The following is a 13,424-nucleotide window of genomic DNA, read 5'->3' as shown; positions in this document are numbered from 1 at the left end:
ATCAGTCGATTTGTCACCCTTTTCTTATTTGTTGTTGTTATGTCAATACTTCATAATCTACTGGAATAGTATTAAAACAGTTTAAAAAGTTTGATCTTAATGTTATAACACATAAATGCAGACAGAGTGATCGATTTAATGATTGCTTGATTTATAACAAACTTGTTCCAGCAAATGTATGAAGATGAAAACACACATCTGATTCAAAATAAATATTACTCTTAAAATTAAACAGAACTTGTTATATAATGCACAGAGGCGTATTTGTAGACAAATATAATTAGTTTAAGATCAAAAACTCGCTCCGTTTAAAAAAAAATCAGTCCGTGACGTACTTCCGGGTCAGAGTTCAGAGTCCATAGCAACAGCCTAGCAACCAGCGGGGCGGCATTTTAGAAGACAAAAAAGACAGACTGCGCATTTAAACAAAAACACTGCAGATCGCATCCATAAACCGAGTGGAAACTATGAAGATAAAAATGTACATTTATTGCTCGAGAAGCATTGTGTAAATTATAATTTAGAGACTTCTCCGTTCGATAGTCATTTTTTAAAAATGTTTCATATTGTGGCTTCTGATCTGTTTCAGAAACTATTTTAGTGATTTTGTTATGTTTTGAAAGTCTACCTGAAGTCATTATTTAATGCAGAGAATTGTATTTGTGCTCAAACTTCTCGGAGCAACGCGATCTGTTAGATTAAAAAAAAAAAAAAAAAAACACTCCTTCAGTCCGTGATTCTCCGTGATAATATTTACGTGACCAATAGGAGATACTTGATTTTAAAATATAGATCTTGGTCATAACTTGGACCATGAATTAATATTTGGATCATAAATGAGCCATGTGGTCGTTTCATATTGGGACTTGTCGTAAGGTGGAAGTAACGAGGAGCATGCAGACCGCTGTAAGGGGAAATACACGTTTATTTTATCAGAAATAAACAACAGTGAAGAACGATAATGTTGTAATCACTTTCAGATGACCGCAGAACCGCGTCTTGGTTTCCATGGTGATCAAGACCCGCAGTGCAGCGTCGGAGAAGCTCCAGCTGTCTTCTCTGGTGGCAGATCTTGTTGGAGCTGCTCTTAAAAAACAACAACCCCAAAACAGGTATGTTAGAAATACATCAGGAGGTAATTATTAGCTCCAAAACAGCCCTCGTCACTACACAATGTGAGAGCTAGGTGTGCGTGCATATAATTAACGGCAAGAATAAGTTGAAAAAGACTGCATGGAACCTTCAAACATCACTAAAAAAAAGAGTAAATAAACATAATGTCTTTTCAGAAGAGTGAAATGCATCCCAGATGAATATACAGGCTCATTTTTACCCACCAACACGATGAAGAAAAAGCAGGAAAAGAATCCGTTTCAGACCGAGCGTAATGAAAAAATAAAAAAAAAAGATATGTTGAAGACGAACATAATAAGGGACAAACTAGGTTCCTCTGAAACGTATTTGAGAATGCAGTTTAGTTTTCTCAGAACGTAATTTTGTGGAGACAGGGTTGCTCATGTATTGTGTTGAAGTGTGGGATACGACATGTAAAACTTATTTACAGACAATTGTCATTCTACAAAAAAGGGCTATAAGGATAATAACAAATAGTCACTATCGAGAGCCGTCTAACCCATTATTTATTAAACTGAACGTTTTGAAATTTTTCCGATATTGTTGATTTAAAGGTGTATTGAGGAGTTTGCACATTTTATGCGAAACAGCGTCCCCTTCAGGCCTTGGGCGTAATGCAGCTTAGTGGAAAACTCGTCCCTGTGGCTCGCGTGCACGGAAGAGGGGGACTCCGTCTTCGCTCGTTTAGAAGCGCTCAAGTAAGATTTAAGTTTCTTTTACCTGGTGGAGTCTGTGTGGAGCTGTGGCAGTGCTAGAAGCCAGTCTTTTCTTACTTTCTGGAAGATCCTGCTCAGTTGTTGCTCACTAAGCATCTGGCGGAGCCGGAGCGTGCATTACGTCATTCCTTTCAAATTCTCCCCAAAAAATGCTGGTGCCGGACCGGCACTGCAACTTTCAAGTGACAATTTAGTGCTGTTAGAGGTACTTGTAATGAATATGTCAGGGCACATTGTACACATCATTAAAAATGTGTAACATATTTATGGTGGAAAGTAAGTATTTTTAAGGTTGTAAAAGTCCTTAATGCACCTTTAAGCATCCTAAAAATAATGTATAAGGCAAAGTGGAATTTATTGCCTGTAAACCTTCAGAATATATTCGAAATAAGAACCAGTATATACAACCTTAAAGGAATAGACGTGTTCAAAAAACCCAGATTCAGAACCAAAATCAAAGAAAGAAACATTGTGGTAAAAGGAGTGAACTTATGGAATGCTCTGAAACAGGAAATCAAAGAGTGTAAAACAATTATGACATTTAAGAAATATTTAAAAAATTCCACACTGGAAAAATATGAAAATGAAAACTAAGTTGTTGCGGGTGAAAAAAAATTTTGATTTAATGATTGAGTTTTTCAGTATTGTTAATTTGTATTTGTTCAAATACTGTATGTAAAGGGGCAGATATAATAAGATTGTTCTTCTTTCTGCTCCTTTTCTTTCGTTTGTTTGGTGTCTCGACTGATGACATTGATGTATTTTCATCTTTTTTGTTTTTTGTCTTTGTGTTGTTTTAAACGAAAGAAACAAATAAACTAAACTAAACTAAACTAAACTAAATAAATCTAGAAATAATTATTTTTAATTACTTACGAGTACAGTGCAACGACAATATTTTTAAATTAAAGGGGAATTTAAATAGAACAATATAAAACAGTAGTGCAATGACAACTTAAATAAATCTAGGACTTTATGTTGTTGCATTTTTAAATTAAAGTGCAGACACATGTTGGGGTTTATGATTGGTAATTGGGAATAAATTACTAAAGCATTGATAATTGATGGTAATTGGTAATTGGTAATTGATTACTCTAAGTAATTTATTTACTTGTTAATTTGAGTAAATTGTTATTCACCAATTAATAAATGCAGGTCATTAACAGCGAATCACCAATATTAATCAATTACGGCGTAATAAACTGTTTAAAGTGAAGCACCAAGTAATTTAACCCAACATCAATTGTTATTAATCTGAATAAACAGTTTTCTATCCGTTGATAATGTCAAATAATCAGCTATTTGGGAATGGAGTAGACCACAGAGTGATTTAACCATTAAATTATAGATTAACAAGGTGTTATTAATTAGTCAATAATGCCACAAATGACCAATTACTGGGAATGGGTAAATTACAGAAAATGACAGAAACCAGAAACCATAACTCCGAGTCCTGTTTCAGCTGGGCCTTTCAGATTAATGTTTCCACATCCACGAGTCCCCAACACACAATGTTGTAAAATGAAGGCATTTAGATTAAACAGTATGAATAACAGTAGTGCAACAGTAACTCAATAAACAAATCTAGAGAATTATTTTTTTCTAATTAAGGTGCAAACATAAAATGAACAAGGCACTTTAATAGAACAGTGAAAAAAAAAGTTCAACAGCAAATTTAAAGATTTCTTTCCAAAATGTTAAGGTCCAAAATCAACCTTTAAAGTCACATTCAAAAAATAAAAATCCAAAGAGCAGAAAGCTGCTCATTAAACAAAAAAACAGGCTTTTTTAATGAGCGCTCTTCATTGTCCATTCTTCCTCATCTAGTCGAAAACAGCGAGCTGCAGCACAGTTGCACGGCAAAGAACTGTGTCAGAGGTAACAACCAGCAAATGGCGGGAAGGCAACCAATGGGATGCAATCTGCCGTAAAACATCACAGAAGAAGAAGATGTGTCAGAGCTAACGGAGCTAACTGAGCTGACCAGTAACTAGATTACTAATTTAATAAATGACGTGGTATCGGATTGGTGTCTGGACTCCAGTACTCACCGATACTAATGCCAGCATTTTCATCAGTATTGGCGCAATTTCTGATACTGGTATCGGAATCGAAACAACTCTACACACGCACGCACGCACGCACGCACGCACGCACACACACACACACACACACACACACACACACACACACACAGTGAGTGAGTGTAGGTGTGTGATCAGGACTCTGACTGGAATCTTCACTTCTGACTGCATCTCAACTCTTGATGGATTTCTTCTGGATTCAGCTCCATGTTGACGCGTCGCAGCTTTTTCATCATCAATCAGTGGTTTGGATTCATTCAGCAACTTTGTTCAGTGTGGAACTGAAGACAAAGTCAATGAAGTGAGGTTCTGAATGGCTGCAGTCAAATGTTTGGACACTGCTAAATAAGTGCTGGGTTTTGGACCACCTGACCTATTCTACCCTTAAAGTGTAGTCGAATTAAGTCCCTAGGTGTTCTCTGAACAACTGAGTCTTCAGTTGTCTCTTGAAAGTAGAAAGGGACTCGGCAGAACGCACAGATAGTCCAAAAAGGTTCATTTGGACTTCAAAGTTATAATCCAAATCAAAAGCTCTTTTTTACAGACGAGTGTGGTGTTTGTTTGTTTACCTTACTGACGGTTTTGAAGGTTGTCAGCCATCTTCCTCAGAGTGTTGTCACGTGACAACACTCTGAGCTCCTCTCGATGTGGAGGAGTAGCGGCTCTACTCCGAGCTCCTCCCTGGTGACTGAGCTCCTCACCCTATCTCTAAGGGAGCGCCCAGCCACCCTACGGAGGAAGCTCATTTCAGCCGCTTGTATCCGGGATCTCGTCCTTTCGGGACAAGATCATGACCAAATCTCATGAGGGTGGGAACGTAGATTGACTGGTAAATCAAGAGCTTCGCCTTTCGGCTCAGCTCCCTCTTCACCACAACGGACCGATACAACGACCGCATCACTGCAGCCGCTGCACCGATCCGCCTGTCAATCTCACGCTCCATCTTTCCCCCACTTGTGAACAAGACCCAAGATACTTAAACTCCTCCACTTGGGCCAGAGTCTCTCTACCTAACTGAAAGGGGCAGGCCACCTTCCTCCGGTTGAGGACCATGGCCTCGGATTTGGAGGTGCTGATCCTCATCCCTGTTGCTTCACACTTGACTGCAAACCTCCCCAGTGCATGCTGTAGGTCCGGGTTCGATGAAGCCAACAGGACAACATCATCTTCAAAAAGCAGAGATGAAATCCTGTGGTTCCCAAACCGGACCCCTTCCAGCCCCTGGCTGCACCTGGAAATTCTGTCCATAAAAATGATGAACAGAACCGGTGACAAAGGGCAGCCCTGCCGGAGTCCAACAAGCACCAGGAACAGGTCTGACTTACTGCCGGCAATGCGGACCAGACTCCTACTCCGGTCATACACACTCTAAAAAGTAACTCAGAGGAGCTTCTAACACCACTTGATTTAATACATGGATCTAGGCCTGCACAATATATCGTCTGAACATCGCCATCGCAATGTGTGCATGTGCAATAGTCACATCGCAGGATGTGCAATATTTTTTTATTATTATTTTTAACTTTTGTTTTGCTTCGTAAAAGCAGCAAGCTGCTCCATGCTCCCCACAGCCGCTCTCTCCCTCCCTCCTGTTCGGCACTCACCGCCCTCCTCCACAGCGGGGGGGGGGGCGCGCTCTCAGGCTACACTCTGAACACAGGCGACATGGTGGAGGACGTGACGAAGGATTTAGCCCCCAAAAGAAGGTCAACGTGTGAAATTTGGATGTATTTCGGCTATAAAAAAGACGATACGGAACAAAAAAACGTTCTCTGCCGACAGTACCTTGTCGTGGTTGCCTCAACACGAGGTAATACGTCAAACCTGTTGGACCATTTGAAACGGCATCACAAGCTCCTGTATTTCCAGTGCAAAACCAAAGACCCCCAGGTGAAAATTCATCTTCTCAAAAAACAATTAGAGAAGCCTTTGCCGGCATAACACCGTATGACAGGAACTCCAAACAGCATCAACAAATCACGGATGCAATAACTTTTTACCTAGCGAAAGACATGGTGCCATTGAACACCGTGGATTATTAAAGAGGGATTTAAAAAATGATCTGCATGCTCGACAAGCGGTATGAAACACCACGTATTTCTCTCAAGTGGCCATCTCCCCAAATGGAGCTATTCAGGTCATCTGGTGAAAATTCTTCTATTTTTAATATCGCAATATATCGCGAGCCCCCAAAAAATCGCAATGTCAGTTTTTTCCAATATCGTACAGCCCTACATGGATCCAAGTAAAAAATTGTAATTAGTTGATTTTGAGAAACTTTCTAAGTTCCAAACCTATTTTTTTCAAGTTATGAAAAAATTGGTTTGTTTTTAATTACATCAACTTAATTTTGCTAATATACAAAGTACCGGGAGAGCAGACAGGCACACGGCCGTGAGAGCGGGGCGGGCGGCGGGGGGGGGTTGCGGTCACTCATGGCCGCCGGCCCACAATAGACCCCACCGGCCCGGAACACACCGGCTGTTAAGGAAACCTCCCGAACCTCCCGATGGCCACCCCGCCCCTGGTTCTAGTCATCAACTCAAGCACTTCTCTAAAGGCCTCCACACACTACAGGATAATCGGGCCGAATTTTGCCCCGATCCTCTCCTCCCGATCGAGGCCGACAGGGTCCGATTGTCGGGAGTATGCAAATGAGTTCGGGTCCGATCTTCCTGTAGTGTGCGGTGTGTTCCGAGAGATTTTTTCCGGTCGGAGCCTCTCGGGAGGCGTCGGAAGGGGAGATCGTAGATAATGAACTCGTTTAATATTTCCGATCGCAAATCCTGTAGTGTGTGGTGCGCTCCGAGAGGCGCCGATCAGCTCCGAGTAGAGCTGTCCACACCCTCGAAATAAAGCTTCCTGGTTGGATGAACAGCTCCGTCTCACCAAGGTGCCGCTGATTAAAAAAATCCATTCACAGCTGTCAGAGCTGGATGATGAATATATGTCTGTGAAATATATTCACTATATGTGACAGCAAAACAGAAAGGCCAGAGCTCCTAAACTCAGCTGTACTGACAGAAAGTGATGGTTCATCCTGTCGCTCCTGGATGAACTGGATTTCCTCCATTCAGACCCAAACTCCGATCTAATATCTGCATCTCCGCCAGTCCTGCAATAATCCTAATGTTTTAATTAATCTCCGTTATTAACCATTACAGAAGAATGGGGAAGAAAAAAAATAATAAAAGAAAAAAAAACTTTCCGTTGACTCCGTGCCTTCAGAGACAGAGCGGACTATAATGAAACTTATCTAATCAAAGCTCAACATGTTTTTATTCTGGTGTAAACTATCACATCTGTGGACATAAAGAATGATTTAAGATATTTGGTGATTTTAAAAAAGTAGCTTTTATTTGACACGGTCTGCTGATAACTTTATTCTACTGCTCCACTCGGACTCAAAAGTAAAAAAAAACAAAACAAAAAAACACACATACAAACAGATTAGCTAATAAGCTGAATTATTATTAAATGTGGAGGGTAAATTATAATAAAATGATCTGAAACTGTTTCCCTCTTCTGTACTGGAACATTTAAATTTTCTGACAAGGTGCTGACAGTCTATGCTTCATGCGCACTGGGAGGGTGGTGGGGGGTCTGCACTGAAGGAGCGATACCGATGTGAATGAATGAACTGAGGAAAAGAATGAGTTCTCCACTTATTAATGAAAGTGGAGATGAATGTAAAAACAGCAACGAAGGGAAACAGCACAAAGTCACGTTGGACGACGCGAGATTTGGAGGAGTGAGGAGCCGATTCTCGGCGGAAGAATCTGCTGGTGTGTGTTCTGCTCCAGAGCGACACCACACACTAGAAGATCAGGAGAGGAAGATCGGGTGCGATCTGTCCTCTGTTGTCTTGTAGTGTGTGGTGTCTGAATCGGGGAAGATTGAAAAAATCCTGTAGTGTGTGGCGGGCTTAAAGCAGTGGTGACTGGTCATGAGGGGCAGGTGGACCACAACGGCACCCGGAGTCACCATCAAGGACTGCAGGCAAAATGTTATAAATTCTTTAAGATTATCTGAAATACCTGTGCTGCTTCAACGAGACCGAGCAATTTTTTTCGACAGGTGGGGCTCAGACTGCAGCGTCATCTCCAAACTGAGAACTGATTGGCTGCCACTGATGTAGGCGGGTCCTGATTAGTGACTGACAGGGAGCGTGACACTTAGGTGCTGCTAAAGTTAAAGCTAGCAGTTGGAAATAAAAATGAATGAAAGTCATTGAAAAGTTTATCCAAAAGAAGAACTGCCGTGCGCCTTTCTTTTAAAGTGAGTCCTCAGCTTTGGTGAGTGACAGGATATATTGTCAGTCTTTTTCGATGTGCGTGCACACACACGCACGCTCACACACACAGGTCCAAAGTCACTTTTTTCAGTAGCTGTCCCCCCAACTTTTCAAAACAAACTGACGCCCTTGCATACATGGATGTTGAAGTCCCCAAGAATAAGGACACGATCATATCTGGGCATGATCCGTGCCAGGAAGTCAGTGAATTCACTGATGAAGTCCTTATTGTATTTGGGCCGTCTGTATATGACAGCAACCAGCACCGGGTTGGAGCGACCCACCTCAAACGAAGTTAGTTCAAAGCTGGAGAAGCAGGACGAAGGAGCGCACTGTTTACAATTCAAGTCTTTCTTAAAAACAGTCGCCGTCACACCTCCACGGCCCGATGTCCTTGGGGAGCTGAAGAAGGAGCAGCCAGCTGGTACGAGTTCGTTAAGCGCACCGTGCTCACCCGTGCCGATCCAGGTCTTGGCAGGAGACGGTGCCTGTGGTCCGGCGGGAGCCCGGTGCAGCGTCCTCGGGTATTGGAGACTCACTTCGCTGAGCCGGGGAGAGGAGGGGCAGCGGGGCGGAGTCCGTCATCCAGGCCGGCGACGGGGACCAAGCAGGCATCGATGGGGTCCAGGAAGCACTGGGGCACGACGCAGGAGCGGGGTAAACCATGTCCTGTCCGGGAGATGGACAAATGCCGTGCCAGGCAGACCTTCATCTTCACCAACCGACCGCGGTAGGGATGCTTTCACCGGGGAGGAAAAGTTGAGCCCCGGGATAAGTGAGCCGTTATTCCTGACAGGTGCGGAGGTAAAGTTTTATGCCCACCGAAGTCACATGCAGCGAGATCTCTCATTGTATACCGGAGATCTAGGAGAAACTGGCAATCATACACCAGCAGAGACTCGCTCTGTAAAGTGCCCAGCAATAAAAACACTACAAACCTCATCAAAACTGAGAGCGGCTGACGGCAAGCCACACACACCGGTACCATCTTGGTTGCCATCCACGTCTAACCCGCTTAATTACCGGGGTCCAGCCAGCTGCTGAGCCCGGCTGGTCTCCAAAGTGAAGTCCCCCACCGTCAGCTCAGCTGCAGCCACTCCCGGCGTTGCGGCGGGCGGGCGGTCAGCTGCTTCCCGCGTCGGGTGGTTGCTTGTACAGGAGCTTCCACTGGTTGCACTGTGCAGCCAAGCGCTGTGCTCCCCGGTTGGGAGCCTGGAGGACAAATTGTGTGATTATGGTGACTGACAGGTTAGAGGTAGATTATGTTCCTGAAGCTTCATGTTTGCCATTTTTTTTAACTGGCTAGCTGAGCTACAAGCGAGCAGGAGCTGTTTGCTCATGTGATCAAGTCAGAGTAGTCCGATAGTACCCGATACTACACAATAACCCGCCGCATGCGTCTTATATGCACATCTGTTCGGCAGGTGTATGCACCAGATCATCCTGGCTTCCACATCTGCCTGAAAGGGAAAATTAAAAGTTCAATCAAACCTCCAGTTTGGTTCAAACGCTGCTTCACGGTCTCAATGTTCCCTCTGAAGGTTTGCTGACGTCCCAAATTCCTTTCAGTGGATCTCTCCCAGTACTCTGGATCTTCTTCTGTGACTTTATTCATCCAGTCCTGTTTGGGAACTTTTCTCCTGGTGTTGCTGTCGAAGTGAGAAATCTGAATTTCATCAACCAGAGCAACTTGTACAAACTCTGGAAAGTTTGGAACTTGAGTTGAAGCAGTGTAGAAATACTTGAGAGAGTGAATTTCTGGAAGAAAGAGAAGAGAGTAAATCAATCAATAACATTGACAGTCCAGCTGATTGGACATTTGCTGTTTCCCTCTGATCTGGCTGCTTCTTGTGTAAAGTGTTGAGCTGCTTTAAAGCCTGAATCCATGAGATTCAAAGAGCATCTCTTCACTCTTTTCTTCACTTCATCTGGTTGGAAACACTTGATGAGACCAATCAAAGCTCACTTTCTTCTCACTGATCAACTATTGATTGAAAAGCTCTTTGGAATTTCTTCAGCTGCTTTCATTCTGTCTCCTTCATCACGTGACCACTGTCAGCTTCCTCTGTGAGAGTTCCTTTAGGTGGACACTAGATGGCGCTGATGGCCTCTGTTCATGTTTCTCTTCAGGATTGACAGAGTTCTTCTACTAACAGAACAGGAGGAGACAAGTTCCTTTTCCTCTTTCTGGCTGTTTAAACACACCTCACACATTATTAAAGAGCAACACACAGCTGGAACTAGATCCCAGTGATCGGGATCAACGGGATCCATCATCTGAATGGATCAGTGAAGCCTCGGTCTCCTCCACACTCCATATGGGATCAATAGTCTGGAGCGCCACTACTGATCCAGGATCAGACTGAGATCAGGATCAACACAGAACCAACTGTTCCACATTCAACATGAACATGAGGCCCATTGATTTCTCCAATGAGGCTTCAAATGTTTCCAGACAGAAGAAAAGAAGGAAAAAGAGATTTTCTTCAGAAGAAGAGAAGCTTGTCAATCAGAGGAGAAGTGGAGAAAAAGCTGGAATCCTACCTGGAGCCCCGCTGGGGATTCCCAGCAGGAAGAAGAGAGCCAGGAAGAGCTGCATGCTTCACATCTCCTCTTTCTTCTTTCTAGATTCAACAACAATTATTTTTTCTTTTTCCTCATTCAAGCACTTTTCTACTGCCTGGAAAAATAAAAGCATTCATTGTTTGTGACAGGAGTGTTCTTCCTCCTGCATCATGATCATTTTTCCTCAGAAGAAATGGCGCTGAGGTGCAAAGTCCACTGTTCACCAGACAGAAAGTGGCTTTGACTGACTTATAAAACAATAACTCAGCTTGTTAAGACTCTCTGGGTTCAAGGACAGAACAGAGCTCAGTCAGCTACAGTCCAGACTCCACAAACCTTTCTCTGAAAGACAAATAATAATGGATAAGTAGATTTAAAAATAAAGAAATAAAAAGAAATAGATAAATAAACTTAATAAAACTAAAAAGGTCCAATGAAGATAAGAATGATTTACTGAGGAGGAATAAATGAAATGGAAACTGTTTCATCAAGTGGTAAATCATTCACTGTGTGCTGGTGTGAGTCACAGCTTGATCCATCAGTCTATTTCTATATTTTCATCTATTTTAGTTTCAGAGCTCTGTCTCTGTGTACTGGATCAGGATTTTATTGTAACCCACTTCAAAGTATTTACACATTGCAGTCTAGGTCCTCAGGAGCTGAGATTAAAAACAGTCACCACTGGACACAAGGGTAGCAATGATTTGAAACTCTTCTTTTTAGTTTCACAATAATCTGAACAAAACACAAAGCTCACAGTCAACCCTCGGGCCCAATCAACTAAGAAAAAATAGAATAAGTAAAATGCACTTTCCTCCACATGGTGTGGCAATGTCCAGAGGTTTATGATCTTTGGAGAAATGTTGCTAATGTTTTATCAAAGATCATGGAAATCCATATACCCCACACACAGAGGCTACTCTTACTCAACGACACAACAAATCTGAAACTAACCATTAATCATCGCAGTCATTTTCTAGCTGGTCTTCCAGCTGCTAAAAAGATGACTGCATGCCGCTGGAAAACAAGACAACCTCTGAGTGTGGGGCGGTGGCTCCGGTCATTCAAAGAAATCGCACAACTGGAACTATCAGCAGCTCGGATTCATGGAGCCAAAAGCTCAAATATTTTATGTTGGTCTAATGTAGTGTCTGGAATTAACTCTGCTGTTGAGGCACTAACCTCTGCGTTTCACAAGCAATTTGCTACATAGTACATATTGCCATATTTATCCTATTGTTTCTTATTGTGATGCACTTACATAAATGCGATGTATGAAGAGCTGTTTCTGTGGATGTCTATGACAGAGGAAATTAGTCGTATTAGGTTTTCGCATCTGTATGTGAAAAGGTTTTTGTTATTGTACCAATGTCTAGACAGCCAGGGGTGGGTGGGCTGGGTTCACCCTTTTTTCTTCTTCTCTCAAATGTTCTGTCAATAATCTGCCATAACCCTTTATTATTATTATTATTATTATTATTATTATTATTATTATTATTATTATTATTATTATTATTATTATTATTATAAGTTTTACTTTTATTATTTATTTTGTCATTATTTACTGCCTTCTAATGTCCCATAGGGTGGGTGTGAGGGAGGCTGGTTGGGAAAAGGGGAGGAGGGGGGGGATAGGGATAAAAACACAAGCAATGTAAATCAATGTATCATTGTACAAATATGCAAAAATGAATTAAAAAATTGATCCCAAAAAAAAAAAAAAGTAATATGAAATGTCCAATGTTCCTTGGTTGTTTTGGATCCGATCAGTCAGAGTCAGCAGTCAGGGATTTCCACCGTAGACTCTCGTTGGTGTTGCTCAGTGGGACTGACACAATCCTACCACAGGATCCGGTGAGTGGTGTGAAACGGGACGGGATCTCCAGACATCAGACATCAAGGCCGAATGCTTCGTCTCTGGAACAGACTGGTGAAGATGAGACGAGAGAATCACCAGGAAGAGATTTAACTGGAGCGGCTCAAACCATCAGCCCTGGACATTTTGATCTCATTTGAATAAGTCATCTTTTATTTTCCAGAACAGCTGATGTTGTGACAGTCAGGAGAGGAGGAGTCAAATGTTCCTTCACTTCAGAGAAAAAACTGTTGATATTTGGTTTCAAGCTAAATGACAAACTTCCTGTCTGATAAAAGACAGAGACTGTTTGTTCAATCAATCAATCAATCAATCAATCAATCAATCAAGCAAGCAAGCAAGCAAGCAATCAATCAATCAATCAATCAATCAATCAATCAATCAATCAGTCATTAGAAACAAAGAAATCTAAAATAAGTCATTAATGTTGAAATAATAAATGCTGCTAAAGTTTGGCCCAATCCCAATTCTCTGCTTAATCCTCACTCCTCAACCTTGATCCTCAATTTCAAATTAAGTGCCTCCTAAAAACAAGTGTTATTTAAAGTCACTTGGAATGGGACAACCCTTAAAGACAGTTACGTCCTTCGACCACAGGGGGCAGCACTGCGCAAGAGGGTAGAAGAAAGCCGGAGGTGGAAGAGCAGCAGTAATAATTTCGGTCAATGATTCATAACAACACCCTTTATAATTGTAAGTAATGCGCCCTGCATTAGAAATGTTTAACATTTTGCATGTGTGACCTTGTTAATAAA

At 42.1% G+C, this 13,424-nt stretch overlaps 1 protein-coding gene and 1 pseudogene across 1 annotated transcript in view; both read right to left on the bottom strand.

Annotated features, from left to right (window-relative positions):
• The window catches only part of LOC115409380 (major histocompatibility complex class I-related gene protein-like), a 48,059-nt pseudogene extending 37,213 nt beyond the window's left edge, over positions 1-10,846 (bottom strand).
• Positions 1-13,424, bottom strand: part of LOC115409384 (major histocompatibility complex class I-related gene protein-like) — a 112,623-nt gene that overhangs the window by 80,171 nt on the left and 19,028 nt on the right. The window lies entirely within an intron of this gene.

This window comes from Salarias fasciatus, chromosome 22 (genome assembly GCF_902148845.1).
Source record: "Salarias fasciatus chromosome 22, fSalaFa1.1, whole genome shotgun sequence".
In the NCBI taxonomy this organism is placed as follows: domain Eukaryota; kingdom Metazoa; phylum Chordata; class Actinopteri; order Blenniiformes; family Blenniidae; genus Salarias; species Salarias fasciatus.
This window is presented reverse-complemented; position numbering and strand designations above follow the sequence as displayed.